Genomic DNA, 9,126 nt, shown 5'->3' on the forward strand with positions numbered 1-9,126 from the left:
AGTAGAAAACGAGGCCCCCTGGGCTATCAGATTCTCCGCCATTCAGTGTCTGAGATGTCTGAGATGAAGGTTGGTAAAAATATTTGACTGAGACCTTTAACTCTAAATCTCCTGGGTGGAAACTCAAGATGTAGCATCCTAATCCTTCCTATCAGCCTGGTCTCAGGACAGCGTGGTTTGGAATAATGTCCAGGAAATTATTAATAATGAGAAAACATTGTTTCTGACAGCTACAGTCTATTAAAGGGATGTGAAATGTAAGTGTGATATTATGGGTTCTGCATAAATATTCTCTTTTGTTCTCTCAGTGTCAAAACTGATGTCTCCTTCAAGTGACTGCAGGTAGATGTGAGATGAGGGCAGCCCCCCAGGTTCTAATTGGCTCCCTGCACTGAGCTCTGTGCACAGAGATAACAGTGTCCATCACAGGATCTGCCTTGCTATGATGCCTTATTAGGTACTACATGTTAAGCAGCCCCTGGTGGTTTTATTAAACTATTGACCTGCTATTGACCTGCTCTGTGTCACTGGTGCTCAGGAGCAGTCCTTTTGGTATTTTCTCATAAATATTTATGAGTCCCATGATAGATTACAATAAAGATTATAAAGGCACAGTCAAGGCCTAATAGCTCCCAACTGTCCCACAGTATAAGGAGCAGTTCCTGCTGGAGAAGCATGAGTGAGCCCCTTCAGGGATGTCTGCAGGTCAGGTCAGCAGCAACGACTTCAGAGCTGCTCCTCCAGGCACACCCCCCTTCCTCAGTCTCATTCCCCCAGAAAAAAGCCAATTGGTCCACCAGGGTTAGCCCCACATGTTTTGTAGAAGACATACCTTTCCTAAAGTAATTCCCAGATCCAAAATGTGGCTGCCACAAATTTTCAGAGGTAAAATCACATCTTTATTATAAAAAATGACTTACTAGGAATATTCTTGCTATGCTTGCAACTGGGCAAGGGATGTTAGGTATTGTTCCTATCCTGGCCAGAGTCAATAAGTTAAGCAGTTGTGGATAAGAAAACCAAAGCACTAAAGAAATACTTAGATAAGATAAAATCAACATTAACATCACATGCAAGACAAGGGAAGTTCACCAAAGATGACAGGAGAGGCCCCTGGCGGGACACATTTGGTAAGGTATGGCAAGTGTGCTAATATTTTTGAGTACTTATTATATGTCACTCATCGTGTTCTGTATTGTACATCTTTTATCTTATTTAACCTTTAAAACAGCCTTGGGGAGCAGGGGAAAGGTATTATTATCTCCTTCAAACAAAAGAGGAAGCTGATGCTTAGTGAGTTTTAAGTAACTTGTCCTAATATCTATCTCCTATGGGTGTTGTAAAGATTGAATGAGATGGTGTAAGTAATTTCTTACAACTCTTGGTATAACTTCTTATATGTATTTCATGATTGCTTCAGTTCTCTCCACCTTGAAAAGTCTGTGACTATTGTTAGCTCAGTGGACATTTGTCATTGGAAGAAAGCTAATGGGGCAGTCAAGATGTCAGCCTGGGTCCAGGAACTAGAAGCCATAACCCATCATTCTCTCTAGCATGCTTTTATTTGTTTATATCTGTCTTCATTCTTTGAAATATGACTAGATGGGTTACAGGTAATAAATGTACATTTAAAATTCAAGATCAAGAAAAATAAGAATATGTCAAGACAAGACCAAGAACAAAGGTACGGAGACCATCAGGGGCTGGGCAACTGCTATACCTGAATCTTGGTTGATTGGGAACCAAGCTTTCTGGGCACCAACACAAAGGGAGGCTGGATAAGTTATCCAGCTTTCTTTGTTCAAGAGAAAGACATAGGCCATTTCTTAGGGGGAGTAAAGTGTGCCCTTAAATGTGTCCCTAAATAAATTTCTCACATGAAGCTTCATATTAGAAGCACCATATGGATAATGTCCTCAACAACAGAAAATGCAGTCTCAGTTTCAACAGGGCTCCTTCTCGTAACTTCATTCAGTGACAGCCAACATGATAGCAAAACACAGTTCAGTGAAAGCAGACTGCTGGAGACCAAGCATCATGGCTCAAATACATCTTTCCCATGCTCTGGTTTGGTCAATGAATAAAGAATAGTGTATCTTCAGAAATGAACGGATCTTTCAACAATTCTCCACAAAGAGTATTTTCTTAATGGAAAACACTAAAGCTGTCAATCATTGCCTTCCTTATCCTCCAACTTTCCCCCTTCTAAGGAATCTGCTCTACCAAGCCACCATAACCCCACCTGCACTGGACACTGGTGGTTAGAACAGGGCAGGCATTTTATCAGATGTCCAGAAACCCATGATGCCTGACAGATGAGCAAAGCCAATCAGATTATTTCCTAGGAATATGAATCTGAAGCCCTAGTTGGAAGCAGGGACCACTGCTGAAAAGTCTTAAGGGCAAGGGTGGGAGAGGTTATGATAGTCATGTGCTGAATTTAAGGAAGAGAGAAGTAGATACCACATGTAATTAGGAGAAGCCAGCTGGTAAAGAGGGAGAAAAGAACACACAGACACCCAGAGAAACAGTGTGAGTAAGAGACCATGAGCTCCTGAGAGAGATAGGGATCATACACTCTCCCAAAAAGCTGCCTTGGATCCAAAACTGCCTCCCATTTCCAGAGCTGGCTATGATGACAGCCTTCTTTTTGGGAGAACCCTGTATCCTTATAACAAACTCACATTTTCTTGGGTGAAGTTGAGTAAGTATTTCTTGCAAACAAGTGGTCCTAAGTAAAACCCATGATTTTAATGAGTTGAACAGAGAGTACAATGTTCTAGTCTCTAGACTGCAGGCATTGTGCTGTTGAGTGAGGATAGATTTAATACATGACAGATCAAAAACATAAGCACGGATGAATCTCCAAAGCATTATGCTGAGTGAAAGAAGCCAGTCTCAAAAGGTTACACACTGCATGATTTAATTTATATGTCATTCTTGAAAAGACAAAATGATAATGATGAAGAACAGATCAGTGGTTCCCAAAAGCAGGGTGAGGAGAAGCGGGGAGGCCTATAAAGCGTGGTTATTTCAGTGAACTTTGAATTATCTCTATCTGAGTGCATCTCCTTTCTGCCAGGACCCTATTGATACATGCTTCACCCATGTGCCAGGCACTATGATAATCTCTAGGGCTCAGCTCCTCTAGGACCTTACCTTATAGTAGATGACAGGTGCATAACGGCAAATTCTAACACAAGCTGGCGTGTGCAATGAGGGAGCTATGAACAGGGTAGTGCGTTTGCTTTCCAAAGCCAGTTTCTTAAAATTAAGCTGGGATCTGCCTCTCGGCAAAGCAGTGGAGAGCTCCCACTTTGCACAGCAGAAAAGCCGGTGATAATGATCGCAGAGCTCATGTCTTGCTGAGTTTTTACTGGTCCCTGGAAGAGTAAGGAATGGCTTGTTTGAGACCTCCAATTTGGAGTTGCAGAAACAAAAGCAAGTTCAATGTGAAATCCAGCTATTCAACTGACTGCATCTTCAGATTCTCCCACTAGCTCACCACAGCCTTTTTAATCAGTTTTTAGCTTCTAATTACCCTTAGGTCTATTCGTTCTTTCCTTAATTTTTGCTAACTTCTTAGAAATTTCTTAACTTTTTTGAATTAAGAAATATCATGGGTTTTTTTGTTTGTTTTGTTTTGTTTTGGTAAACAATAGGGTTTTATTTTTCTCATTTGATGAGAAGGTTAGAGGCAATCTATTGCTCAAGAGTGTTATCAAGGACCCAGTTCCCTTCTATACAAGTATTTCTGCTCCACCAACCTCAGCATATTAGTTTTCCATCTTGGCACTTGCTTCCTCGTGGTCACAAGATGACAGCCACACCCCAGGCATCATGGACAAATTCAAGGAGAGAAGAAGATGGGTAAGTTCTCCTCTCCTGCCTATACCTTTTCTCAGGAAAGCAAAGATATCTCAGATACCCAAAGCAGACTTCCTCTTGCATGTTATTGGCCAGAGTATTTCACATGATCATGTCCAGCTGCAAGCAACGCTGGGAAACTGAATATCTGCCTTTCACTTTTGTGTCCAGTTGCCTTCTTTTCCCACTGTTATTGAGCTCATTTTTCTTTTCTTTTCTTTTCTTTTTCTTTTTCTTTTGGCACCTAGAACAATATCTTGATAAAAAAAAGTCATTCTTCTAGCTCATTAAAGAGATATTTCATGATATTTTCCCTGAAGATAGGACTCAGAGGAAAAACTTGGACTGGTATCTCTAAGTTGTCATTCCACTTTCCTCTTCACTGGAAGATATTGGTATGTCCTGACTGACAGCAGAGCTTTAGCTATAGTAACCCTATGTGAAATTAAAGGAAACTTATGTTAGTGTAAAAATAGCAGCAATGCACAACCTGGAGGATTTAAATTATATTAGTCCATTTCTGTTACTTAAAACAGAAATGTGTAAAACTAGGTAATTTATAAAGAAATAATATTTATTTCTTACAGTTTCAGAGGCTGGGAAGTTCAAAGTCCTCACATCTGGTGAGGGCCTTTTGGTGGGTGATGACTCTTCACAGCAACACAGGGTATCACATGGCAAAATAGCTGATCAAGAGAGGGACTAAGCTCCTCATTCACTCTCCTTCAAAGCCATCAGAACCACCCCCATGGCCACCATTAAACCATCAATGGACTAATCCATTCACTAAAGCATGGTCCTCACAATCTAATCTCCTCTTCAAGCCCCCACCTTTCAACTACCACAATAGGACTTCCCACCCTCTTAACACTGTCACAGTGGGGAATGAGTTTCAATATGAGATTTGGAGGGGGGGGACAAACATATCCAAACTAAATCAAAACTATAATTTGATCATGATCCTCAAATAAGGAGCAGCAAAATACTGCCACAATTTTTTTCAACAGTGGTAAAAGGTAACTCTGAAGGTCAGACAGGACTCAGAAACAATAGCAAAGGAGAGCAAGAAGATCTCATCACTGGACTGGCCACCTACTAGTCATGTGCTGTCCTACATGGTCATCATCTTCCCGGCCACTGCAATGCATAAGAAGCAGCGTGGCATAAGGGTCAAGAGCAGAGGATTGAGCTTGGAGCTGCTGCTTCCTAGTTCCTTGATCTTGGGCAAGCTCCTTGGGCAATGCTCCTCAGCTTCCTCATCTGTAAGTGGAGGTGATAATAGTACTCACCTCATAGAGTTGTGAAGATTTAATAGATATACAAACATGGCATTTTAAATAGTGTCTGGCTCATAATAAGCATTCAATAAATAGTGTAAATAATAACAGTTCTTGTTACTGCATAGTTTTTGTTGTTGTTGCTATTTTTCTTATTGAAACTTTGAGTAGCTTCAGCATCAGTGGTATTAACTGAAAAGCCACTGTAGAAGACTGAGAGTTAATGTCCAGGCTGCATTTTCTCCTTTGCCACTAACTAGTTAGGTGAATTTGAATAAGTTATTCTTCTTCCGCAGGCCTCAGCTATCCATGATGGAACTGGATTTCTTGAAGCTCTAGAATTCTATAATTCTATCCCCAAAGTTTAGCCCCGATGTTTCCTCTGAACCATTCATCCATAGCAAAGGCTTCTGGCTCATACTACCCAGATCCTACTGACGACAGAACAAGGACAAGTCTCCTGTAAATGAGAAATCTCAGAACACAGGATCTACCCTACAAGGTCAACTGGGCACCCACCTTGGTTGCAAGGCTCAGCTTAGTTCCTTTTAACATAAACATTCAACTTCAATTTTCACTCCACACATTTCACTCCCAGGAAAATTACCCTCTTTCAGTCCCTGAATATTCATAACAGCTACTATATATGAGCACTTGTACCACTTTGTCTCCATTACTGATATTTTCAACAACATTGCAAACTAGCTATTATTGTCTTCATTTTACTGATTGCTAAACTATGGATGAGAAATTTAAAATAAGATTCCTAAGATCACACAGAAAAAGTCATAAGGCTGATTTTTAAAATAAGGTCTGTTTTCAGCCTAAAGCCCAAATTCTGTCTCAGCCCCTGGGTGTCAGCTGGAACTTCTCTCTCCCCAGAGTTCCTGAAATAATGACCTACATATGCCTTCTTCCCACCCCTATCTTGCCAGCTGCCTTAAGTGAGCTCTCACTTATAGATGTTTCTGGGCTTGATAAATTCAGGAAGTCTTAAAGACAAGTGCTAAATGGCCCCACATCAAACCAATTCAGTCTCTGGTCTTGTTCTGACTGTACAGCCTAATTTCACCTATTTATCTCTATCTAACCTTGTTACCAATACCTGCTTAGTATCCCAGCCTCAGGAACTGGACCCCTGTATCTACTGTTCAGGAGCCCAAGTACACTATTGCTCAAAAATCTCATCTTTTCCTCTCTCCACAAATGGCTGCCAGCTTCCAGATGTCTGGCCTTGACTAACCCCACATACTTCATTCTCTATGTGTCCACTTGTTAATTGAGCCCTGGTATGAGCCAGCTCTGTGTTTCCTTTGTCCTCCTCCAGAACCCAAACATATTCTGTTTACATATTCCTGTCTGCCACCTAACCACAGCTAACCCATCTCTGATTATTGATAACTTAATACAAGTTAATAGGACAAAACTTTACTATTAAAATCTTTTTCACAAGGAGAGAACATAACTGAGGTTACCAGAGGTGAGAAAGGAGGAGTGGAAGGAGAGTTAGCAAGAAATTGGTAAAAGGCCACAAAAAAATGATTACATTGTGTAATGTTAAATATACTAAATTATCCTGATTTAAGCATCACATATTGCACATAGGCATTGATATTCAGTGTGGTACCCCACAGATATGTACAATCATGTTTTAATAAAAAATAATAATTTAAAAAATCTTTTTAGCATCCCAAATTGGGTTACAATTTCCAATTAGAAATTTATTTATCCCTTCTAGCCACAGGCTTATTGGATCCTACACACGAGGGTTAAATATGCAGATGATTCCCTCAAGGTGCATATTCCGTGAAGGACAGAGCATCACACCAGAGAAGAGCTAAGCCAGTACTAAAAGGAATAAATGATCAACACTAAGGTCATTTAGAAGCAGAAGGATTGCCTATGGATTTAGGCAGGACTGGGTTTGAACCCTGTTCTCACCTCTTACTAGCCCACTTGTATGACAGTTTAAAAACATGCCACTCCCCCCAACCTCTGAGTATATATCCAAAAAAATTGAGGAGATATCTCACTCCCATGTTCATTGCAGTATTATTCACAATAGCCAAGATATGGAAACAACCTAAACGTCCATCAACAGATGAAAAGATAAAGAAAATGTGGTATATACGTACAATGAAATATTATTCAGCCTCAAAAAAGAAGGAGGTCTTGCCAGATGTAACAACATGGATGAGCCTGGAGGACATTATGCTAAGTGAAACAGGCTAGACACAGGACAAATACTACATTATTCCACTTATTTTAGGTATCTAAAATAGTCAAACTCATAGAAGCAGAGCATAGAAAGGTGGTTGCCAGGGGCTTGTAGGAGGGTGAAATGGGGAGCTGTTGTTTAATGGGTATAAAGTTTCAGTTATGCAAGATGAAAAAGTTCCTAAATCCTCTGTACAATCTATAGTTCACAGTACTGTACTGTGCACTTAAAAATGTATTCAGAGGGTAGATCTCATGTTAAGTGTTTTACTCACAAAACAAAGCAAAAACAAAAGAGGACAAGAAAACTTTTGGAAATGATGGATATGTTTATTACTTTGAATGTGGTGATGGTTTCATGGGTGTATGCACATGTCCAAACACGTGAAATTGTATACATTAAATATGTGCAATTTTGGGTAATAATAAATAAATAAATACGTGGCCCCCAAATTCTTTGACATTCTTCCCATCAAGAGGTAGAAATATATTCTAAATTCTGTGACTGCTTGGTCAGTAGAATACAGCAGAAGTGAGGCTATGTCAGTTTCCAGGCACAGGAAACTACCATCTGCTATTTCCTGTCCCCTAAAGTGCTTAATCTTGGATCCCAGCCACCATGCTGTAAGGAAGCCCAAGCCATCCCATAGAGAGACCCATGTGGAGAGAAACCACGAGCTAGTACCCATTTGCCAACTGTGTGAGTAAGCCATGCTGGAATTAGATCACCCAATCTCAGTGGAGCTTCCACAACAGACATCCATACAGCTGAGATGAGCTGGCCCCACAAAGCCCTGCCCAAATTGCAGATATATGAGCAAAAGAGATGATTGTCATTGTTTCAAGCCACTAAGTATGGGAGTGTTTTGGGGTTTTTTTTATGCAGCAATAGACAACTGAAATGCTAGTGGCCAAGTCACTTAATAATCTTTGAGTCTCAGGTCCTCATGTATAAAATTGAGGGTAATAATAATACTTAACTCATAGGGTTTATCTCAAAGAGTAAATGAGATAGTGGACATAAACCTAACTCATAGAATTTATCATGAGGATTAAATGAGCTGTTGGACTTAAAGTTCCTAGCTTATATCTAGCACTCAGGATATCTTAGATCATGTCCCCCAGAAGCCAAACCTGAGACACTGATTCACATGCATGTGATTTATTAAAGAAGTGCTCCCACGGGGACCCACTGAGGGCATGCGGAAAATAGTCATTGTTGGGAAAATAGAATAGTTTAATCAGGCCCCCTTTCCTCAGGTCCGGTTGGGTGTGGTGCAGCACATTCTTTGTAAATAAATTGTGTGTGGGGGTGGGGTTAGTGCACATGTGCACCAATGTATCTTTTTAGTTTTGTTGCTATTATATGTTCCAGAATTGTGTGGAGCAGCGGCCCTGAACTGCTGGCCAGTCGAGAGCTCACATCTAAAAATAGAGCATGTTTACTTTGCTGGCAGCTGCTCAGTTTTTTTTTTTGGACTTTGCCAGTAGCAGTTGAGTTTTGAGTTTCTCTTTGGACTGCTTAGCTCCTAGACATGTGTGTGCAGAAATAAAGACTACTCTTTCTTCAGCCAAGACTCCAAGGACCTTTTTTCCAGTTACCTAGCTCATAGACCTGCGTGTGAAGGGTTTGTGACCCAGTCTGGACAATGGGCTTGAGGGGTCTTTGAGCTCCAGACCTAGCCCTAGCTCTATAGTCATGTAAAGGTAAGAAGCCAAACAAAGGTGCAATTTGGGGTCAAGTTCATAGAGAGTGGCTTCAATT

This window comes from Cynocephalus volans, chromosome 3 (genome assembly GCF_027409185.1).
Source record: "Cynocephalus volans isolate mCynVol1 chromosome 3, mCynVol1.pri, whole genome shotgun sequence".
Taxonomy (NCBI): Eukaryota; Metazoa; Chordata; class Mammalia; order Dermoptera; family Cynocephalidae; genus Cynocephalus; species Cynocephalus volans.